Source organism: Dromiciops gliroides, chromosome 1, assembly GCF_019393635.1.
Source record: "Dromiciops gliroides isolate mDroGli1 chromosome 1, mDroGli1.pri, whole genome shotgun sequence".
NCBI classification, from domain to species: Eukaryota; Metazoa; Chordata; class Mammalia; order Microbiotheria; family Microbiotheriidae; genus Dromiciops; species Dromiciops gliroides.
Window position 1 is genome coordinate 602,757,198 of NC_057861.1, and position 23,718 is coordinate 602,780,915.

Genomic DNA, 23,718 nt, shown 5'->3' on the forward strand with positions numbered 1-23,718 from the left:
TTGCATGCATAGCAACATCCTCCGCAGAACTCATTAGTCTAGTCTGGGAAACAGTGTTAATTGCTTAATGATGAGATTTTTTCCCCCTCCAGAACAAACAAAACAAAAAAGAAAAAAAGAAAAAAAAGAAAGAAAGAAAAAGAAAGAAATCTACATGTGCTATAGGAGGTTCTTTCTCTTTCTTTCCCCCCTCCCTCCTTCCTTCCTTCTCAGACTACAACTCCACAACTTAGCAGACATTCCATGAGTTCTTGTAACTGAGAAAAATTCACCTCCTCACTAGGGAGCCTTACCCTGACTGATGAACATTTCTGAACCTAAACCTGGTTTTTGCAGATATACAAGCCATCATTTATTCTGTATAGGGCAGGGACTAATTCATTAAAAAAATTTGTATTCCCAGCACCTAGCACAGTACCTGGAACTTCATAAATGCTTGTTGATTGATTCACCAGGGGTTCCCGGTTAAGACTTTTAGTTTGCTAAAACCTGTTAGAATTTGTGCTCTGTTGGGATAGCCTTCAAAAAATACAGGGTCTCGTCCAGGCTCTAATAAGAACAGAAGATTTCAGTTGATGATTTGTTATAGCATCATTTTCATTTGTTTAGTCATTAATGAAAAAGAAAAGCAAACCATTAACAGAACACACTTCTATATGCTGAACCAATAATAGGTCTCTATATTCCTAGAAGTCCCATAGCAAAGGAGTAATTTCACCACACCTCTTCCGAGCTTCTTATAACCAGCTTCTCTCTACGTGTAACTGCTTTTAACAGTCACAGAATATTGGGAGATGGAAAATATCTCATCCGCTCTCTGGTCAAACCTACACCTGAAAGGAATCCTAACTACCATGTACATTTTGCATTTATGCAAAACACACGAAAATATATATGCTGGTTGTATATTTGTATCGTCTCCTCTTTTAAAGTTTTACCCCCCCCCCTTCGCCCCCTTCCTCCACCCCGGGGGGGATCAAGCATTCTTAGATTTTTGCCATTTAATTCAAAGTGTGATAGTTCTGTGCACCCAATGGGGTTTAAAGAAGCCAGGTCTGACGAATTCCACGCTTTCGTGGGTGGTGGGTGGAGTGATGACCGGTATGGTTAGTCCCAGGAAAAAGTGTGCTTGTTGATCGTCCAGGGAGGACACGACGGGCTAACTGGCAGCATTTCGCACAAGCATGCAAAGGTGAGCTGCAGAAAGGCTTGGGTAGCCTCGCGAGCCTGTAATCGTAGCGGGGAGGGAGGCAGCGCGTGCCATCAGTTGGCAGTTCGCGCCTCCCGGCGCCGGTCCCTGGGGCTGGGTAAGGATGGGGGCGGGGCAGGGTGGGGAGGAGGCTCGGCCTGCGGGGCCCATTATCCTCATTATTGTCTGATGCCCCTTCCGCCCCTTGCCCACCCCACTTTTCTCCTCCTCCTCTAACACTTTGCCCAAGCCTCGCGTCCCCTGCCCCAAACTGGACCGGGAATGGGTGGGTGATGGAGGAAGAAGCCGGGTGGGGGCGGGGCGGCGAGACGCGGTGACAGCGCGTGTGCCCCCCCCGCCCGCGAGCAGGCAGGGTGGGGGTGGTGGGGCGGCGCGAGCTCCCCGACTCCCGCCAGCGAGGGGCAGGGAAGGAGTGGGGGTGGGGCGGCGCGTGCTTCCCTCCCTCCCCCCCGCCCGCGAGGAACAGGGAAGGTGGGGCGGGGAGGGGGACAAGGGGGGAGGCGGAAAGCCGGGTGGGGGCGGGGCGGGGCGGCGCGGTGACGTTGCCCGAGATGCGGACAGGTTCCGCCGCCGCCGCCGCCGCCGCCGCCTCCTCGCCTGCTGCCGGGGTTTGTATGAAAACACCGGGCGGCCGGCGGCGAGTGACCCGTAGGGGCCCTCCGGAGGAAGCAGCCCCCGCCGCCGCCGCCGCCCGAGCTGGAGCCGGAGGCTGCCCTTCCTCCTAGGCCCGTCCCTCTCCCCGCCCAGAGCCGGTAAGAGGAGGCGTCCGCCCCGCTCCCCTCCCCGCCCCCCGCTCTGCGGCGCCGCCGCCGGGGGCCCCCCACCCCGGCCCAGCTCCCGGGGGCAGGCGGCCCGGCACGAAGCCTTGACCAGCGGCTGGGCGGGCACTGGGGGCAGAGGATGCTCGGAGAGCAGGGTTTCGGTGTTGTGTGTGTGTGTAGGAAGAAGGAAGAAAACATCTGGGAGGGGGGCAGAGGGGGGTCCCCGAGACCCTCTTACCTCCTTCCCCGCCCGTCCTCCCGCCCTGCACCCTCAGCCACACCGGGCTCGGACTTTCAAGAACATGACTGGGCTTTTTCTTTTTTAGGGGTGTGTGTGGGGGGGGGTTGTAGGTAGTTTTTATTTGAGGTGGCAAAGGGAGCCTGGGTAGGCCTGGGGACCCCGGTATTTTAGGGGGAGCCTCTGAAGTGTTAGGTCTCCTGCTTCTCCTGCCCCCCTACCCCCTGGCCTGCCTCGGCTGTGCATGGGGGCCCTGGATTGTCCCGGGAGGAGTGAGGAGGGAGGCAGCGGCGGGGTGCGCCCGTCACGCTGTTGCAGTGCAGGTCCGAGCCCCGCTGGGGGATTGCAAGACGAGCCGCGGGGCTTAGGGGCTCCCTAGGCTTTGTCAGACTCCAGCCCCGTTACTGGATCTCCCTCCTTTTGGAAACCTGCTCCAGGCCGTTTGGGATTGGGGTAGGGAGAGTGGAGGGAATGAGGAATGTGTGAGCCCGAGCCTGACGTTTACACTCTTCCACGGGTGGGTAGTTGGGAAAGGAAGCAAGCGCTCTGTTTACTACTGCTTGTCACCTTGTGGGTTTGGCTTGAGCAATCATCCCTTCACCCGGGATGACAGTGCATAGTTTTCCCACTCTCCTCCCCAGTTACTCCTGCGGAGATTGCAAGTCGAGCACTAACTAAAGCTGCGGGAGCTGTGAAGTGCTTTCTGTGTTGTTGTTGTTGTTGTTTTTTTTTTAACATTTGTGCTCCGTGTTTCAGTCTCGGGTGTGTCCCTTTCATTGTGTTAGGCATGCAGTGGTGTTTGTATGGGTGGATGGCCTTTCTATGACTTTTCCTACATATACATGTGGATTGGCATTCTGTCGTGATAACTGGAAGCAGTACTGACTCTAGAGGTTAACAGATCGGTGTTCGAAACCTGCCTCTGCCCCTTAACCATCTAGATGACCTTGGACAAATCTTAACCTGTCTGGGCCTCAGGTTCTTCGTCCATAAGTAAGGAGAGAGTTAGGCTGGATGGCCTTTGAGGTCTTTCTACACTAAATCTATGATCTGTGACATGACCTACTTTTAAGAGTATTGATGAAAAACCAACCCTCATTTCCTCCCCATTTTTCTAATATTACTTGTTAAAGGAGGTTTATTGTGATCCAGCAGTATGACATTTGCAGATAGTTTTATTACTTTATTGAATGCGTTTTGGGGTGTGTTTGTAAAGTGAAATTATTCAGCAGTTTTTAATCATTCATTTTTAATCAAATGTCAGGTTTTCCATTCAGAGCCAATATCTTTTATTTGTGAAGATTAAGTTGGGTAGATTTGATATTTGGATGTTAGATTATATTCCCACCTGACTGTAGAAACATATTTATTCTTTCTACAAATTTCTTTTGTACCAAGACAATTAGAAATTTGTGCTTAGCAAAATAGATACGAACGATTAGCATTTGTCCTTAATCTTTTGCACTTGAGTACTTTTCAAAAGGCAACTTTTAAGTTGATTTTGCTATAGTACTAGCTTAAACTGGCACTGAGACTTTTGGGACACCCTGCATTTCTTTTCTTTCTTTCTTTCTTTCTTTCTTTCTTTCTTTCTTTCTTTCTTTCTTTCTTTCTTTCTTTCTTTCTTTCTTTCTTTCTTTCTTTCTTTCTTTCTTTCTTTCTTTCTTTCTTTCTTTCTTTCTTTCTTTCTTCCTTCCTTCCTTCCTTCCTTCCTTCCTTCCTTCCTTCCTTCCTTCCTTCCTTCCTTCCTTCCTTCCTTCCTTCCTTCGTGGGGCAATTGGGGTTAAGTGACTGGCCCAGGGTCACACAGCTAGTAAGTGTCAAGTGTCTGAGGCCGGATTTGAACTCAGGTACTCCTGAATCCAGGGCTGGTGCTTTATCCACTGCACCACCTAGCCTCCCCCCTGCATTTCTTTTAATGATATAGATAAAAAAATTTAGTGACTTCTTAGAGTATCTTAAAAAATAAACAAACCTGGAAATATATTACAAGTCTATTTTTCATGCAGCATTCTTGAAACAGTTAAGAGTATCCTTTTCCTCTTTATTCCTTTAAAAAGATTTGGAAAAATTTATTCATAGACTTCATGTAAGTTATCCCTTATGTCAAAAACCATCAAAACTTTCTCTTTACATTCCTATGAAGTAACAGACCCATTTTGAATGACTTCATAGTATTTCCTTGAAAAGATTTGCCAAAAACTTAACGTTTGTTTACCTACATGAGGAAACGCTAAGTATAGAACCTCACTTCTTTAATATAACTCTGGAGAAATTTTGATTTGTTTGGTACTGTATTTTAAAGTAATAAGCAGATTATTTAAAAATAGGGTCACTTAAATATTGAATGAATCATAATTTTTTAGTGATATACTACAGAAACTCCAGTAATTTTGTGCCTATAATGGAAGGAAAAAACATCCAGAGAACTTTACTGTTATATGGTTGGTGGAAATTACTTATTTCAGGCTTGGTTTAGGAACACTGGAAGGAAATCGGATTCGAAGTTCTGGCTTTTGCTATTTGCTTTGTGACTATGACCAAGTCATATAACCTCTCTGAGCTTGTTTTTTGATGTGTAAAACTCGACCAAGAATATCCACTTCACAGGGTCGTTGTAGGGGAAATACTATGTACATTATCTAAACTCTAAGTCTGGTACCGAAATGTGAGTTGTTGGCAATCATTTTAGGAAATTTTTCGTACTTGTTCCATAATTGACCCTCTGGAGATCTGTTCTTTCCGACTGGTTCCAGAAGTTGAGGTGTCATTAGTAATAGACCTGTCAGTGGCTCAAGTAAGCAGCCATCACAGTTTGGGAGGACATCCTCTGGGACCTGCTTTACCCCTGTTAATACTACAAAATTTTTTAGAGTTAGTTTTATGAGAATTAGAAGCTATGCTTTCTATGATGCCTCAGTATAACTTGCAGCTATTCCAAAAGGCCATGTGGCTTGAAATAGACTTTTGGGAAAACATGGTCTGATAATGGAACCCAACTCCACATTATGGTTCAGTTGGATCCCTCTGGGCTTGCAGTAGGGCTGGGTTTTGCAAAGCAGAGCTCTGCCTTGGATGCAAATAAGTCTAGTTTGAGAAGATAGCTAGAGCCAGTTACTGAGAATGGTGAGGATGTTGTTGGAGTGCTGTGTCCCTTTTAGTACTAAAAGAGCCTTGGACAGTCTTCCTGACATTAGCAGTGTAAACACTTTTAGTTAACTCGTTTTGAGAAAGTTGATTATTTCCAAGAGTCTGTTAAGTTCTTCCCTCAGAAGTAACCCGTTAAACCATATTTATATTCATAGCTACCTTGCTAGATTTGTAAAGACAAAGGTGAGCTTGTCATTGCCCCCAGGGAGTTTCCATTTTCTTTCTTTCTTTTCTTGGGGGGGGGGCTTCCATTTTTTTAGAAGAGACAGCATATATGTATATAGATAGATAACAAAATGTTTATTCTTTGTTTTGGAAGAGGACCAGTGACATCAAAATAAATATAAAATAAATGGGGAGACAATGCAAGCTAAGGGAAGCATCAGGAAAGACAATACTTCGAATGCTAAGGAGCTTCCCCAAGGTAGAAAAATCAGGTTTTTCAAAAGGCATGATTAATATATCTTGTTGACTACTTGTCTCTGATCAAAGAAATATCTGTTTAACTTTTCTCCCTATATATGACAAAGAAGTTAGGTGAACTCTATCCATGTTATCCGTTTTGGCCTATATTAGCCTAAGAATTTTCTAAATGTTTTCATTTTTTCCTTTTTCTCTTGTGTTTAGGAGTGACATTAAAATTTTTCTATGATTAATAGTTTTGCCCATACAACTTTTGTTGAGGAGGAAAGGGGATGAGTGAGAATACCCAAATTCTATGCCCTTCTTCTTTCAGGTTTTCAAGTCCTGAAAATATATTTTTAAAAAAGTCATTTACAGAAAGTCTAGAAATTTCTTATTTTAGTCACATTTCCATTCTCTGTGCCTGTAAAGAAGGGAAACTGTGATATTGGTAATCCAGAATGGTAGATAATAAAATTCACTTAAATTTGAGCATGTTATGAATGTTTGATATTTTGAAAAAGTCACAGTGTGAAGGCCTGATTCTGATTCTGGAAACCTGCCGAACCTCTCTATCCTGATCTCCCTGTTTCATGCTGGGGATGAAGCAGTCTAAACCACTTTTGGGGAAGGATTACCTAGTTTCACTTGAAAAAAGATTCCTCGCAAAAAAAAAAAGAAAAAAAAAAAGAAAAAAGATTCCTAATTGTGCTATAGGGTACATCTGAGAGTTAAAAAAAAAGAGTAATTCTGTTAGTCTTAGAGAAAAATGTTAATAACAGTATAAATTGTTAACTTCAGTTAATATCTCACAATATTTAGGCCTCTTAAAATGACAAATGCATTATAATAATTTTTGAAGGATAGGGCATTTCTAGACTTATAAGCATTATATGTTAATGCCTATTTTTGGAGAAGTAGACATTGGTTGTTTTTAAATTTTACTGTTATCTTTTGTTTTTATATTATCTTCATTTCTGAAAACATGCTCCCTCCTCTCTAGCTAGCCATCCCTTATGAAAAAGAGAAGAAAAAACAGTTCAGCAAAATAAATAATACATAAACAGAGCTTGATAGTATGTGAAACATTTCCGCATCCATAATCCCTTACCTCTGAAAAGAAAGGAAGGGGAAATGAATTTTCTTAGCTCTTCATTGGGACCAAGATTATTTATTTTTATTAGAGAGCTTTTGATCTTTCCATTTACATTGTTGTAAGCCACTGTGTATATTATTTTGCATTTGTGTGTATTGTTTTCTTGGTTCTGTTGTTTTACTTTTTAACAGTTTGTGTAAGTCTTCCCTCATTTTTTTGAATTCTTCACAGTAATTATTTCTTATATATAATAATAATAAGTACAATATAGTACTATCTCATTTCATTCATGGGACATTTTGTTTAACATTATCCAGTTGATGGTTGGACCAGTTCACAACTGTACCAACAGTGTATTAATGTCTCTGTTTTTATAGCTCCTCTGAGTAATCTTTCCAAATTTACCGATTATAAGGTGAAACCTCAGAATTATGTATGATGGCTCTGTAGAAAATAAGGGGCCTTATTTTTAGATAATTGTTCATCGTAACAGATTTTTAAAAATATTAGATTAACAAATAAAAGAAATATGACTATCTGCTTAGACTTATTATTCTAGGAAGTATGAGCCGTTTGGAACTTTGTGTATGAAATGGGGAAGGGTTTGTTTATCGAGACTGATCTCTTTCTCTGTTACCCACATTTTTGTGGTGAAACTGCTGCCCACAATTCAAAGTTTGGTAGCATTCTTCTACATATTTGAAAATAGACCATGATATTTATAAAGTATTTATTAAGATTATCATAGGAGTGAAGAAGCCAATGATCACTAAAAGCTAATGATTACTAAAATATTTCTTCTACTTATAACCAACCATAGAGCACCCATGTAGACTGGCTTATATTTCTCAGCTTATGTACATCTCTTACAATAGGAATAGCATCCCTAGTCAGGCAACTAAAGAAAGGGTCTCCCCTTCTTTTTTTTCATTGTCTAGTGATTCCTCTCTTTTTTCTCTGCTCTACCTGTCCACTGCTGTCTTTGGGGATGGTTGTGTTTCATGACTCATAGCCATACAATGTGACTGTAAGAATATTGTAATTAAAAAAGGTAGGTCTCCATTTCAGGAAGAGGCTTGGGGACATTAAATTAACTTTGAAACTTCCCTAAAGGCAATACAGTCTGCTTTCCTCTTCCTGTTCAATTCTGGATGCAACTTATTGTACATTTGCAGTGTCTGTCCAAGATTCTATATAGATGAGCTCTATAGATTGTACATTTCACTGTCTGTGATATTTTGGGCAATAGGCATTCTTCATCTACTTGGTTTTCTGTGGTTGGTTGAGCTAAACTCTGAATGATTATGAATCTTATCCAGAAAGCTTTTCAGTGTTTCTGTTTTTGACACATTTGGTACAGTGTTGTCTGCAAAGAGGAGCATCTGGAGGACCTCATCTTTTTTTTTTAATATAATAAACATTTTTATTTATAGTTTTGGGTTCCAGTTTTTATCCCTCCTTTCCTCCCTCCCCTGCCCCCTCCCTGAGGTGGCAAGCAATCACATATGGGTTATCTAGGTATGGTTATGTAAAACATTACTCTATTTGTAATTTTGTACAAGAAAACTTGATTAAAAGAAAAAAAAAATGAAAGTGAAAAATAGCATGCTTCAGTTCATGGTCCATCAATATCAGTTCTTTCTTTGGAGGTGGATAGTATGTTTCAATAGTCCTTTGGGATTGTCTTAGATCATTGTATTGTTGAGAATAGTCAAGTCATTCACAGTTCTTCATCAAACAACATTGCTGTCTCTGTGCACAATGTTCTCTTGGTTTTGCTCACTTTACTATACATCATTTCATACATGTGGAGGACCTCAAATATTAGAAATCTCCCTTCAACTTAGGCTTCTCTGTGGCAGTGTTGAACCCCTTTTGGAAGCAGACATTTCTCTATTTTGCCTTGAGCCCTATTGTAGATGCTAGCTACTGCTTGGAATTGTCCCTTGACACAAATTTTGATGACCATTTTTTAACCTTGTTCATACTGGCTGGCTGCTGGGTATATGGTAGAAAGGAATGAAATGCAGGATAGGAAGAAAAAGTCAATCAACAAACATTTATTAATCACTTACTTGGTGCCAGGCACTGGGCTATGTGGAAAAGATACACAGACAAAAATGAAAGAGTGCTTGCCCTTAAGGAGCCTAGAGACAATGTGCATGTATATAAGTATATAACAAAAAATACAAGGTAATTTTTTTGTGGGGAAGGCATTAACAGCTGGGGAGATCAGGAAAAGCTTTATGTAGAGGGTGGTCCTTGAGCTGAGCTTTTGAGGAAATGAGGGATTCTAAGAGGTGAAGGTGAAGGGGGGGTAGTGCATTCGAGGAATAGGGATTAATCTGTGCAAAGCCAAGGAGAAGAGAGACTGGTGTCAGAAGTAAGGAACAGTGAGCAGGCCAGTGTTTATGAAAGAGGCTAATTTATAATAAGACTGGAAAAGTAGGTGGAGACCATTCTACCCAAGCCAGGGGAACCATATTGCTGTTTTTCCCTTTTCTTCTCTTCCTAGTTACCAGCATTGGTAAAAGAAGAGGGAGGGATAGAGAAGGGGAATAGTAGAATAAATTCCAATCTGCTGCAGCTCATTTATATCCTCCTAATCCACTCACATCTTCCCAGAACCTCTATCCTGCCTCCTTAGCCCCACCATAGTTGTATGATCTCAATACCAGGGCTTGGTGGGTAGTAAGAGAGGTCAGACTGAGGATAGCCAGGACCCAGATCCATGAGAGCAGGGCAGGAAATCTAAAGACATTTGAGCAATTGTCCCTAAGAGGAAGACTGACAGGTAGGTGGCATATTGAGTTATGGTAACAGGGTGCCAGGGAAGTTAATAAGTGTATAGCAGATCAATGCTCCAGAAGTCTGGCAGATTCCAGCACTAGGTCAGTTTGGTAACAGATACTCAGAAAGTAGAGAGAACAATAATTGATATCTTCATTTTACAGATGAAAAAACTGAAGTTGAGAAAAGTAAGTAAATTAAGCAAGGTCACATGGCATAATTTTGTCTATAACCCAGGTCTTTGTGTGCTCCTTCCACTGTGTCATGGTGACTGAGGGACTTTATTAAATGACCATATTTTTGGATGTTAAAGAACATGGTGACCAGGTCCTATCATCTTACTGAGGGAAGAAGTTCAACAGTGGCATGGGGAAGGTGGAATTAAACTTCTGGTAAAAGTAGGCCATAATTGAGGGCTTACCTAGATGTGGCAGGGTTTGGCAGGTGATGTGAGGTAAGAACAGGTGAACAGAATCCAAGTGTATCATGTAAGCCATTGAAGAGCTAGATCTGAGTCATGGGGCAGAGGCTGTGGTCCATGTGATCCCCTATGGTTCCTATTTTTACAGCTTTGAGACAATGGGGGATAGAGTTTCAGTGCCAGTTATTGGGGGCTAGAGACATTGGAGGTTGGTGGGACAGCGGGAAGGTGACTAGAGTGTATTATGGAGCACTTGAATGTAGTAAAACTCCCACAGATTAGGAAGACAGGGCCCCATGGCATGTTGGAGGCACTCCTTTTACCATGCTGTTGTGTTCTACCCTCCTCCCACTCAGCGTTCTAACTCTCAGCTAGGGTTCTTCACTACTGATTTGTGAGATTTTCCTGTTGCCCTTCTCCCTTCACAATACACTCCAACTATCTTCCTGACATGTTCCTGAGTTCTATTTTCTCCTCTAAACAAGCACACGAGATCTTGCCTTAGACCTGTGTCTGCATGATTGATGAGAGTTCACCATGTCTAGCTACCTCCAGATCCTCCTTGGTATACAATGGCCATCTTCCTGACATGCTATTGCATATACAACTCAATTGCTTCATTTCCCCTCTCCCTTCCCCCTTACTTTGGGAACAGTTATCAAATAAGCACTAACATTCCTGGAAAGACTTGTTGCCTTATAACTTTAATCACCAAAATACCCTTCCCTGACCACTACTCTACTATATGTATTCCCATACCTTATTAGAAAGCTAGCTCCTTAATGTCAGAAACTGTCTTTTGTGTTTCCATCCCTAGGGGTTAGCCTATTTAGATTTGCCCTTTTTCCTTAATCATTCACTTATTAGATACATTCATTCCTTTTATAGTTTGGTGATTATCTTTCCTTTCAGGGACAGCCAGCCTGGCCATCTTATTTGCTAATGTGTCTAGATAGGAGCACAGTATCAAGACTTGAGCTGTTTTGAAAGACTATTACTAAAGCAATATTACTATAGAAATCCCGTAACTTTTTCAGGTTGTTTGCACTGGAACAAGACGAGGCTTTTAAGTGGCATAGGTGTTTTTTATTGGACTTTTCCTAGTATTTGGCTTTAAAAAAAATCCATTTCAGTATTTGAAACTTATTTGAATGACAAATCTGAAGATTTCATTGGAGGACTACTTTTAGTAGTGTTACGTAGTGGAAAGAGGGCTAGATTTAGAATGGGGTGTATTGGATGTTCAGGGAGGATTAGTACCTCTGGTGTGCAGGCCTTTTCATGGCAGCTCGGTTCACCTTTGGTGTCCATCTTCACCCAATCCTCACCTGTGGCTCCAAGAAGTTGTAGCATGTTCAGCACCACACACTGGTAAGAACTGTTTTGGCAGATAGGCTAGACCAGGTTAAGGGTAACCAACAGGCCTCAGACCCATTGGTGAGTTATGTGAAGACTTCCTCATGGGCAGAATGAATGGATGAGAACTTTGTGGAGTGCTAAGAGATTGATCGACATCGAAGACCCTAGTGTCATCCACTGTATCCTTTGCTGTCACTGGTTGTCTTGACTTTTGTCATCCACTTCGATGTCTCTGGAAGAGAGAATGAGGCTGCCAACTTTGGGTAGCTCTGCCTCACTTAAATTCAGTTTATGCAAGAGTCAAGACGTCACCCTGTGATGTCATTGGTCGTCTTTAAAATGAAGGATGAACAAACAACAGATTTAGGATGAGTACACCCACATTGGAGTTCAGGCTTTGACACAGATTGATAGAAAGCTGTGTTTATATTAATGAAAAATGCCCTTCAGCATTTGGTGGTGGTTCTTTCATTATTAGAAAGACTTAAAGTAGTCTCAAAGACAAAAAAATCAGTTGAGAGACTATGAAATCCTTTGATAACTGGAAGTTTAGGAGTCAAGGTGAAGAATTGGCATTTACTCACATGGCATAAACTTGATCCCTAACATCCAGTTCTGGACTATTTAGCTATTTAAGAGACAGGAGCTGAAGTCAAGCTTTGTAGAGGGAGCAATATAATTTTTCAGGATTAGTAGGTATCTATTCAATAAAACCCGAAGTGTAACCTGGAAACTGAAATACTAGTTTCTTTTCTGTTCTTAACAGAAAGTGGCATTGACGCCTTTTCTGTATTATTATACTAAAAAACAGGATACTTTGGCTCCACTTGTCCATGATAAGCTGACAGCTAATTTTTTGAGTGGTAAAAAAAAAAAATGATTAAACATCTAGTGGTAATAAGTTTTTAAGACCTATAAGATACATTATTAAGCTTTAAAGACATTTTTATTTTTTATTAGCTTCCATCTACAAGATTAAAGAAAAGTAACCGTGAATAGTGTTTTTTAACTTTTTTAAAATTCTAACTTAGCACACACCAAATACAATGAACATTTCTATATTTATTGTAGACCAGATGGGGATTCTACATGAAACTGTAAATCTCTGTTATATAGAGCTTGCTTTTAAAAAATATTCTGTCCCTTTTGTCATTTCTTATGGCACAATAATATTCTGTTACCTTCATACATTAAAGTTTGTTCAGCCATTCTCTAGCTGATGGATACCCTTTTAGTTTCCAGTTCTTTGCCACTACAAAAAGAGCTGCTATAGATACATTTTTTTGCACATATGGGTCCTTTCCCTCTTTGATCTCTTTGCAGTTTGGATCTAGTCGTGCTATTGTTGCATCAATGCATATGTATGCATAGTTTAGTGACTTTTAGGGCATAGTTCCAAATTGCTTTCCAGAATAACTGGACTAATTCCCAGCTCTAATAACTGTGCATTAATGTATCTCTTAAACAATTGCCATTACACTTTTTTGTCATCCTTGCCAATCTGATCTATGTGAGGTGGAACCTCAGAACTGCTTTAATTTGCATTACTCTAATTATTAATGATTTATGACATTTTTCATATGATAGTTTATACCTTGAATTTTTTCCTTTGATAATTGTCTGTTATCCATTGACTATGTTTTGGGGAATGGCATTTGGTCTTATTCATATATATTTAAATCCTAGGTGTTTTGAATATGAGACCTTTATCACAGAAATTTGCTAAAAAGATTTTTTCCCAGTTGACTATTTTATTTCTAATTTTACCTGCATTATTTGTACAAAAATTTTTAAATTTTCTGCAATAAAAACCGACCACTTCATCTTTTGAGATCTTCTTTTTTCCTTATTTGGTCATGAACTCTTCCCCTATCCATAGTTGCAAAAGTCATATTTGTCCTCCTAATTTGTTTATGATGTGACATTTTATTATAAGTCACAAATCCACTTTTAGTTTATCTTGGTGTATTTGTGAGGTTGTTTGTTTAATCTAATTTCTGCTAGAACATTTTACAGTTTTTTCAGTTTTTGTTGACTAGTGAGCAATTACCTGAGGAGTTAGGGTCCTTGGGTTTATCAAACTACTATGTTCATTTACTTTCTACAGGTTTTTAACCTGATCTGTTCCACTGATTGGCCATTCTGTTTTTTAAACCAGTACCAATTCATTCCGATGATTACTGCTTTGTAGTATAGTATTTTCCTTTATGTGAGAAAATGACAATATTCAATTCAATATTGTGTTGAGGGGCAGCTAGATGGCACAGTGGATAGAGCACTGGCCCTGGAGTCAGGAGGACCCGAGTTCAAATCCAGCCTCAGACACTTAACACTTACTAGCTGTGTGACCCTGGGCAAGTCACTTAACCCCAATTGCCTCACTGAAAAAAAAAATTGTGTTGAAACCACTGATATCTTTGTAAGAGGTAAATTTGATGTTTTTCATTTTTCTTTTTCTCTTTTCTTTTTCCTTTTTGCAGGGCAGTGAGGGTTAAGTGACTTGCCCAGGGTCATACAGTTAGTAAGTCTCAAGTGTCTGAGGCTGGATTTGAACTCGGGTCCTCCTGAATCCAGGGCCGGTGCTTTATCTACTGCGCCATCTAGTTGCCCCTGATATTTTTCATTTTTTATTAGTGAATTGAATGTGATAAATATACTAGTAGAAAAGTGAAGGACTTAATTATTTTTAAATTTTATTTTTATCAGGTGGAAATTATATTAAAAAGTACTTTATATTTATATTATTACTGAGTAGCTGTGAATATTAGCACCATTAGATCATTGTTATTTGGACAGTTTTCATGAAAGCCTCATAATTTCTGGATTATTTAATGTTTAGAGTTGTAGGACAATTACACCTTTATCACAGAATCACAGAATTTGAGACTTGGAAGTGTGAGAATTGGGATGACACCCCCTGCTGGGAGGGACTTTGTGAGCTCTGGCCTGAAAAGAAACCATGTGACTTTGGCATCTGGAAGTGATGTCTGCCACCCGTGGGTCCTGTCAGTCAGTGTTACCAGCCAATTAGCTTGGAGCTGCGTGTGCGGATGGCCCTGTTTCTGCTTCATAGGAGGCTTCTGGGAGAAGCTGCTTAGGAGCGGGGTCCCTTTGTTTCTAGACTTTGGCGTTGGTGGGGACTTTATATGGGCTTCTAGGAAAGGAAGGTTTTTTCTCTCTGGCTGTACTGAATACATCTAAACTAGGATTTCCCATGCTATAAGGAATCTGTTCTCAATCTCTCTCTCTTCACTAACTTCTTCTTCTTTTTTTTTTTTTGGTGAGGCAATTGGGGTTAAGTGACTTGCCCAGGGTCACACAGCTAGTAAGTGTTAAGTGTCTGAGGCCGGATTCGAACTCAGGTCCTCCTGACTCCAGGGCTGGTGCTCCATCCATTGAGCCACCTAGCTGCCCCTCTTCACTAACTTCTAATGCACTTTAATAAATACTTAAAAGGCTAAACTCTTGCTAAAGCTTCTAATTTAAGGTGACCACTCATTAGATTTCTAAAAAATTATTTTATTTATTTATTTAAGTTTTCAACCTTTGTTTAGATGAGATTTCCAATTTCAATTTTTTCTCCCTCCCTCCCCTCCCTTCCCCCCTCCCCTAGACAGCAGGTAATCTGATATATAACATTAAATATATTTCTGCATTAGTCATGTTATACAAGAAGAATCAGAGCAAGAAGGAAAAAACCTCAAAAAAGAAAAACAACAGCACCCAAAACAAAAGAGATAGTATGGTCCAATCAGCATCCATATTCCACAGTTTCTTTTTTTCTTTTTTTTTTTCTTCTGAATTTGGAGAGCCTTTTCCATCATGAGTCCTTTGGAACTTTCTTGTACTATTGGGTTGGTGAGAAGAATCTAGTCTATCACAGTTGATCAACAGACGATATTGATACTGTGCACAGTGTTCTCCTGATTCTGCTCATCTCACTCATCATCAGCCCACACTCATTAGATTTTAGATATCACAGCTAGAATTTTAGGTCCTTACAGATGGGACCTTAGCTACTCTCTAGTCCAACACATACACCAAAGGAATTCCCACTGTTAAAAATACCTAATAAGTAGTCATTTAGCATCTAATTGAAGACCTTAGAGGAGGGGGGGATCCACCACCATTGAGGCAGCCCTTTCTGTTTTTGGATAGCTACATTAAACAAAGTTTTTTTCTTCTGATATTTAAAAGCCTAAATTTGTTTCTCTGCAAATTCCACCCATTTCTGCTTATTCTGTCTTCTGGGACCAAACAAAACAAATCTAATCCCTTCTTTACATAATAGCCCTTAAAATATTTGAGGACATCTGTCATGTTTCCCATAAATCTACTCTTCTCTAAGCCCAGTTTCTTCAATTGATTCTTATGACATGCACTCAAAGCACTTCACCATCTTGGTTGTCTTCCTCAGGACATTCTCCAGATTGTCAATGTCCTTCTTAAACTGTTGTGCTCAGAACACAGTACTTCAAATAAGGTCTCCTAAGGACAGAATAGAGTGGTACTGTCACCTGTCTAATCCTGAAAATTCTGCTCCATTTAATGCAGCTCCATTTTACATTAATTTTATTGCCTCATTGCATTGATTGACTCATATTAAGCTTGTAAACATTAAAAATTCCATGTTCTTTTCAGAACTGCTCTCTAACCTTTCCATCCCTATCTTGGCTCAGTCTAAGCTTATCATTCCTGACCATTTTATAGAAATGTGTTATACTGCAGTGGGAAAAGGGGATGGTGTTGTTCCTGAAAAGCAATATTGCCACATTGGCATAGCAGTTGGAGAAGAAAAACATGCCAGTGGAGAACAGCATAATTGTGTGGGATGTGCACTCGGATAAAGGCCCCAAAGTAGCTCAGGTTCACACTTATATAGAGGTTTTTAGACAAAGAGCTGATATGCCTCTGATTGGAGTCTGCTTCTTCACCAGTGAGGCAAGACAGTGGGAATAGTCTGGACCATTAAAATGAGGGTATTCTCAGAATTGTCTAATAAGGAAGGAGGGATAGGGAACCAGGAAATAACTCTGTGCCACAGTAAAAAATGGCAGAGGTAGGCAATAGAGTGTTGGGATAACTGGTTTCTGGGTCAGTGAAGGCTTAGCCTATGTTCATTCTAGGGGCTGGGGCCAAACCAATCAAACTGCATTTGACTGACTCACAGACATATATTTATTCTCTCTTACCTGGCCTTTCTTCTGTTTTCTATACATTTCTTTTTAAAATCTAAATTGGTTGACGAGCTCCTTGTGTACACACATCTACTTCTTTATACATCTCACATATATTCTCTTCACTGGAATTGTTTACATTTTCCTTTGTGTCTTTAGAATTTCACTCACGAGTATCTCTCAACCTTCCTGGGCTAACTTTCTTGAAACATTTTACTCCATGGGATACTACGTCTCTTTCCTTTGAAATCTAGGGCACATATCATACCATTCCTGGGTCTCCCCCCCCACCTCTCTCTCAGATTCCAGGAGGGAATTGTCATTTCTTTCTAGGGTTTCCATCATTTTTACTCCAGCAAACAATTCTGTGTTAGTAAGAATCAGATCTAGAATAGAATTTCTCTTTGTTGGTCTTCAATCTTTTGGGTGAAATGATCATTAAGGCAAGTCAAGAAGTTATTAGCTACTCTGCTTGAGAGAGAGAGAGAGAAAGAAAGAAAGAAAGAAAGAGAGAGACAGAGAGAGACAGAGAGACAGAGACGGGGTGGGGGGGGGGCCGGGGAGGGGGGCCCACAGGAAAGGGGAGGAGGAGATAGCGTGCTGCAGCAAATGTTTGGATAATTGACATCACCCATTACTAATTACTATAACATATGTGAGTGCTTGACTTGTGATCTGTTTCCAAACTCCTTATCTATCTAGATGGTCTGTAATATGCTCTAGTGATAAAAATCACTTTTTTTCCTTGCTTTTTTGACCTTCATCCAAACACTCTATCATCATGTTTCCTTACTCTGGTTTCTGGATTTCCTCGTATGAGTATACCCTCTTCTTCTTCTTCTTCTTCTTTTTTTTTTTTTAGTGAGGCAATTGGGGTTAAGTGACTTGCCCAGGGTCACACAGCTAGTACATGTTAAGTGTCTGAGGCCAGATTTGAACTCAGGTACTCCTTAATCCAGGGCCGGTGCTCTATCCACTGTGCCACCTAGCTGCCCCCTGAGTATACCTTCTTAATATATAATGCCTACCTTCATTACCTTCTTTCCTTCTTTTACTGAAACTAATTCTTTTAAATAAAGTATAATCATCTAGAGTCATATTCTAGTCATGAGTGTCATTCCCAAGTCTTAATGAAACCTTAGAAGATCAAATTTGCTTCCTTGCATTAGAACTAATTCTTTATGTTTTCTAAACTTGGAGCATTTGTATATTGACACATGAGGTGATGGGGTTTTATTACTGGGTCTTCTTGGATTTTGTTTTCTGTGAATTTCTGGGGGTCTCAGCTGTTATTTATTCTTGTTTGTGGCTATAGTATCTAACACTGGTTTCCGTGGTATTTAACATTGTCAGTATTCTTCCTCTCCCTTTTAAAATTTAAAAACCTCTTGATTTTATTTGTAAGACAACTGTAAGACAAGTTCATTTTTACTGTCCATTCCTAGGTGTAGTCCATCTCTGACCAAGATTATATCATTCTTATACTGTAAGTCATGGTCCAGAAACCAAAATCCTATCTTAAGACACCAACATCTTAGCTGGCTGTTCAACTTTTCAAGTCAGTTTTTCTCTTTTGCATCTCTTTCCTTCAGTTGTGAGAAAAGCACAACCTGTATCCCTATGGTCATCACTTTCTTGTCCAAGATACATAACTGTTGGCAATATTTTTAGGTCGCTTTTGGAAGTGTTATTTGTGTCAGTGTGAATCGCTAGGAATGGGTGTTATTAACATTTAAATAAGTTATGGAAGATTGTTATGATTTGGATATGTGCCTCAAGAAGACAACAGACATCTTTGTTATTATCGTGGTCAATAAATAGCTCCCTCATTATGCCTGAACAAGGAATCATTAGTTAATATTATTCTTTTCTTCCTGGATAATCTCTCTCATTTGACTGCATCTGTAACTCAGCTGCAATATTCTTCAAAGGAAAAGCCATTTCTTCTTCCTGAGCATTCATCTCTTTCTTCCCCCAAAGCCTTATATCTATTTTTAAGGTCTACAATGAAGTCAGGCACCAATTTGGTGAGCTACCAGTAATGGAGGACTTTCCTAAAATGGGTTTCCTAAAGAGGGGTCACTTGGCACAAATCAGAAAAATGGAGCAGTTTGTCTATTGTTCCATGCCAAACAATATTGGGATTAGGCCTTGTGTAGTGATCATTTTTAAAAATGATTTACATCCCGCTTCTTCACTTTATTGAAATTCTTGTTGCATATTTGGTCCATTCAAAATGTTTGAGGAACCATAAACATCTCTTTTTGATTTGATGTTGAAATTTATTTTTTTTTCAAAGAAAGAAAACCTGTACCATTTGAACCATTGTCTTAATGAAATTTTTCATTAAGGCAAGTTTCAGGCCTCATAAGTGATTGTCTTAACAATATTTTTCTTTCCCTAGTCTCAGTTATTTTCTTTTGAGGTTAGTTCTTTTTGTCATCAGAATCATCACTATCAGTGTAATTACTACTGTTGTTTCTTTTGTCAGTCTGGTGGGCAGATGGGGGGGTCTGGACACATAAGAGGAGCATCTTCTCAGTCCTCAAAATGTCTTGGGACAAACTCGGGTGACAAAGGAAACACAATGAATTCTTAAGTGCTCTGGTCACTTCCACTGTTCTCTGGGTTACTTGAAACTGACATGCTAGGACCTATGGCCAACATGGAGCTTGAGGGTGAGGCTTTCTTATCTCTAGGCTGGTTTCTAGATTCCTCCTCTTTCTGTAGTTGGACCCACTATTCTCTGGGTCACTTGAGACTGACATGGTATCTTCAGGCTTTTGTCCAGATTCCTTCTCTTCCTGTAGTGCTCCTTCCTTCTCTTCCACTTCCACACCCTTTTCACTTCTTTCTACAATTTGTTCTTTGAAGTGGTGAAACATCTCTGCCAGGTTGAGAAAGTGGAGGTCAGCACTGTATACTGCTTTTACCTAGAAGTTAAACTTTGATGTCCATCTAGGAGGCTTCTCAGTCAGGAACACAGCTGCAGTTGTAATTTCTGCTCTGAGAAGGAATCACTCAGTGCTTTTAAATGTAGTTTTCCCCCCTATCTCTGCTGGAAAACACATGTTCACATATAAAGTATGAATATTTCCCATTGCCTGTAGAATAAAGTATAAACTGCATTTAGCTTTTAATCTCTGGATAACTAGGCCCCAACCTATATGCTCCCTACCTCTGTATTGATTGGAGGTACAAGTTACTTAGACCATGGCAGGTAGGGACTCCCTTCTACCTAAGCAAATAGGAGATAGGTGCAGGACTCCTAGGCCTAGTTCTGGTCATCAGCTCATGTATATGTATTGTGAGAAAATAATTATTAATAATGGATTTCTTGACACTAATGCACTGTTGGTGGAGCTGTAAACTGAACCAACCATTCTGGAGAGCATTTCGGAACCATGCCCAAAAGGCTATAAAACTGCATATCCTTTGACGCAGCAATACCACTACTAGGTCTATATCCCAAAGAGATCATAAAAAAGGGAAAAGGACCCACATGTACAAAAATATTGCTGTTCTTTTTGTGGTGGCGAAGACTTGGAAATTGAGGGGATGCCCATCAATTGGGGAATGGCTAAACAAACTGTGGTATATGAATGTAATGGAATACTATAAGAAATGGAATGCTATAAGAAATGATAAACAGATAGATTTCAGAAAAACCTGGAAGGACTTACATGAATTGATGCTGAGTGAAATGAATAGAACCAGGAGAACATTGTACACAGTATCAACAACATTGTGTGATGATCAACTGTGATAGAATTAACTCTTCTAAGCAATACAATGATCTAAGACAATGCCAAAAGACTCATGGTGGAAATTCAGAAAAAGAACAATGGAGTCTGAATGTAGATTTAAGCATAGTATTTTCCCATTTGTTGTTGTTGTCTATTGTGGGTTTTTTTGCCTTTTGTTCTGATTGTACTCTTACAACATGACTAATGTGGAAATATGTTTAACATGATTGTAATGTATAACCTATATCAGATTGCTTGCTGTCTTGGGGAGGAGGAAGGAAAGGGAGGGAGGAAGAAAAATTTGGAACTCAAAAAATATCTTTACATGTAATTGGAAAAAAATTTAAATAAAATAAAAACCAAAAAAATAATGGATTTCTTGGGGGACCCTGAGATCAGTTTCTCAGTCCTTTCTTCCCCCAACTTCAGAAAATCCAGTTCTCCTTGATCTGGGACAAACCCAAGGGACCAAAAGAAATGGAGATAGATAGTTTTGTCTAGTTCAGTGGACTGATGGGATCAAAGCGCACCTAGATAAGATCTCACTTTTGTGTTCTTTTCCCTGATGTCATCTGTAGAATTCATTTTAATGTGAACCACTTTCAAATCATGTCTACCAATGGAATTGAATGATGCTTACCAATTAGCTTTGATCAATGTATAATGACCTGCCTTTATTAAAAGAGGATATAAATCCTGGGAAGAGGTCGGGGAGCCCTCTTGGCTCTCTCTTTGAAGACAGTGGAAGTCTTGTATGTCTTCTGAGTTCCCTTGTGTCTCCTTGAGACCACATGCTGCCTCTTTGGGAGACATGCTGAAGCTCTCTCTCTCTGTTTTCTCTACCACATGAGACCACGAGAAGTTAGAGAGACATGAGGCCAATCCTTTACTGGTATTATATTGATAAATAATAATATGCTTATCCCAAATTGATAGCAATAGTAATTTATTTTAACAAACACAGTATCTAAGGGAAACTACATCTGAGGCACAGAGTTTGGGACCTCAGCCTCTTTTTGGCTAAGGCATGAAGTCCTGTCCATGAAGGTGTGGTGGTGAGGATCCTAGTCCCAGCCCTGGTCAGTGACTTGGAGACTTAGAGGGAAGAGGTTCCCTACTCCTGAAGAACAAAGTTGAGTGATCCAGCCTTTGATTTCTTTAGAGAAGAAAGTTTCCATAGCAAATTAAAGCTTTATTACAAGTCAGAGTTGCAAGATGGACCCGGGTTAGAAAACATTTTGTGCTGTGTGTGTGGATATGTGCAAATATATCTAAGTGTGTATAAGTATATATCTATGTCTATATCTGCATATATGTGTATATGTAATCTATATATCGATATCTTTATCTTTGTTTCTGCTTCTGCCTTTTTCTCTCATTGGAATGTAAGCTTCTGCAAGTAGAGATATTGTTTCATTCTTTCTGCTTGTTGTATCTGCTTGGGGGATTTGATTATAAAGGGCTTTGAACCTCAAACAGGATTTTATTTTTTGATTCAGGAGGTGATAGTAGGCACTTAATACATACTGGTTGATTGATTGAAGTAATGATTTTTTGGATATTTTTGCTGAGCAATCTGTTGAATGATCATTTTACTCTCTCCAAATCATAGAACTAAGAATGGCATACTATGAATATGAAATTCCTATACCCATTTGGTTAGTAGTCTAAAAGAAGCAACAGATCACAAATGAGGGGCAGAAGAATTATCCTAATCAGTTTTTCCCAACCAAAACATAATTCATATGCTTTCAGAATTATAGGAGTAAACTTTAGTCTCTGAATTTAAATGTTAGTTTTTCATATATAACAAAATGATTGACTATAATTATAAGACACAGTAAGAGTAATTATTGTATACCAACAATTATAAAGTATTAAGCACTAGAGAAAATAGGATTAGAAGCAATAATGATATTTGCTGCAACTGACAGAAGTCTACTAATATTGAGAGTTTCATTATACGATTGAATATCCCAGCTTACTTTGCTACACAACATAAAACCTAGGACTTCATACAAAATTTAAGAACAAACCACTTAGTGATAATTCCCTCTGTCTCCCTTAATCAAACCACACTTAGTCATGCAATGAGTTAGGAATGTATATAAAAAAATCATGTCACTCAGTAAATCTGGTGGTAGAAATTAATCAAGTTCATTTTCATATTCATATTTGTTAAATATTGAATATTTCATATTCAAATGGCATTAACACACTAAAAAATGTCCATGTGATAAACATATTTGTATACTATTTTAAAATTTAAAAACTTGGAGATACAATTCTACATATCAAGATTGGAGAAAATTCTGTGATATGTGAAACCATGGAATGACATCAAGTAAGATAAAAAATAGAGAAGTATATCCTCATTAAATATGCTTGCCTAGAATGCCCTTGAAGTCTGGCAGCTTGAGTCCTTCCCTGGGATGACTGCTCAAGGTGACAGGTACTTTGTAGGGTCTATAACCCTAAAACTTTATAGCTCATAAGCTAATACTATTGTGTTTACTTTGTCTCTGGTCAGCCAGAGAACACAATTTAGTTAAAACAAAAACATTTACTAAAATGACATAGTATTTACAGTAGTTATAAGACATCTCCCTCCTCAACTTTAGGTGTATTCTCTCACAAATACATCCAGTGGATGCACATAGAGTTAACAAGTAGAGAGGCACCCACAAAGGAAACACATGTGGCCAATGCATATTCAAGGAGGGACAATTCATACTGCCATTGCTGCAGGGTTATTGACTGCTCTCAGGGTCTCCACAGTCTTACAGACTCTCCTTTTTATCATTTCACTGCTTAGTGCTGGATGCTGCTCCAAGAGATGTTGCTTTATTGCTTGACAGTAGTAGCCAATACCACTTCCAGCTTCAGACTTAGTTAACATCTTGACCAAGATACTGTTAAACGCTTTTGAAAGGAGCCAGAGTCCACACAGGGACCTTGGTTTGTGGGTCTGCTATTTCCTCAGTAGAGTCCAGGTTGAGGTGCTGGACTCTCAGTTCCTCTCACTGACCCTTTATGACTGCAGCTGTACTCTGCTCCAGTGGATGTGACCATATTCATCTGTTGTAAGATGGCATTTCTGATGAGAGTGCTGTGAGAAATTTGTCCTTGTCCCTTCTGCTGTTTGCTGCTGTACTCCCCAAGGACATGAGGATAAAGGTGAAGAGAACTCTCAAGAGCTTCCTTAAGAACTGGCTTTTTCCTCCATAGTTGACTTTCTTTTTCACTGCCTCTGAATGAATGAATGCATAACATTAAATGCTTACTATATGCTTGGTGCTGGGTATTCCAATACAAGTGATCAAGTCAGTCTCCATCCTCTAAGAGTTTAAATTCTAAAGGAGAGGACA

The 23,718-nt window shown here is 39.8% G+C and overlaps 1 protein-coding gene across 10 annotated transcripts in view; it reads left to right on the forward strand.

Moving 5' to 3' along the window:
• Positions 1-1,082: 1,082 nt before the first annotated feature.
• AGTPBP1 (ATP/GTP binding carboxypeptidase 1) overlaps positions 1,083-23,718 on the forward strand; it is a 212,696-nt gene continuing 190,060 nt past the window's right edge. For 6 of the 10 annotated variants that reach the window (XM_043963953.1, XM_043963922.1, XM_043963940.1 and 3 more), the window contains exon 1: positions 1,762-1,962. The gene's annotated coding sequence lies outside the window, so the exon portion shown is untranslated. Of the gene's footprint in view, positions 1,193-1,266; positions 1,308-1,761; positions 1,963-3,183; positions 3,203-23,166; positions 23,528-23,718 lie in introns of those variants that run through there. The other 4 variants (XM_043963888.1, XM_043963895.1, XM_043963914.1 and 1 more) reach the window with 4 other exon arrangements.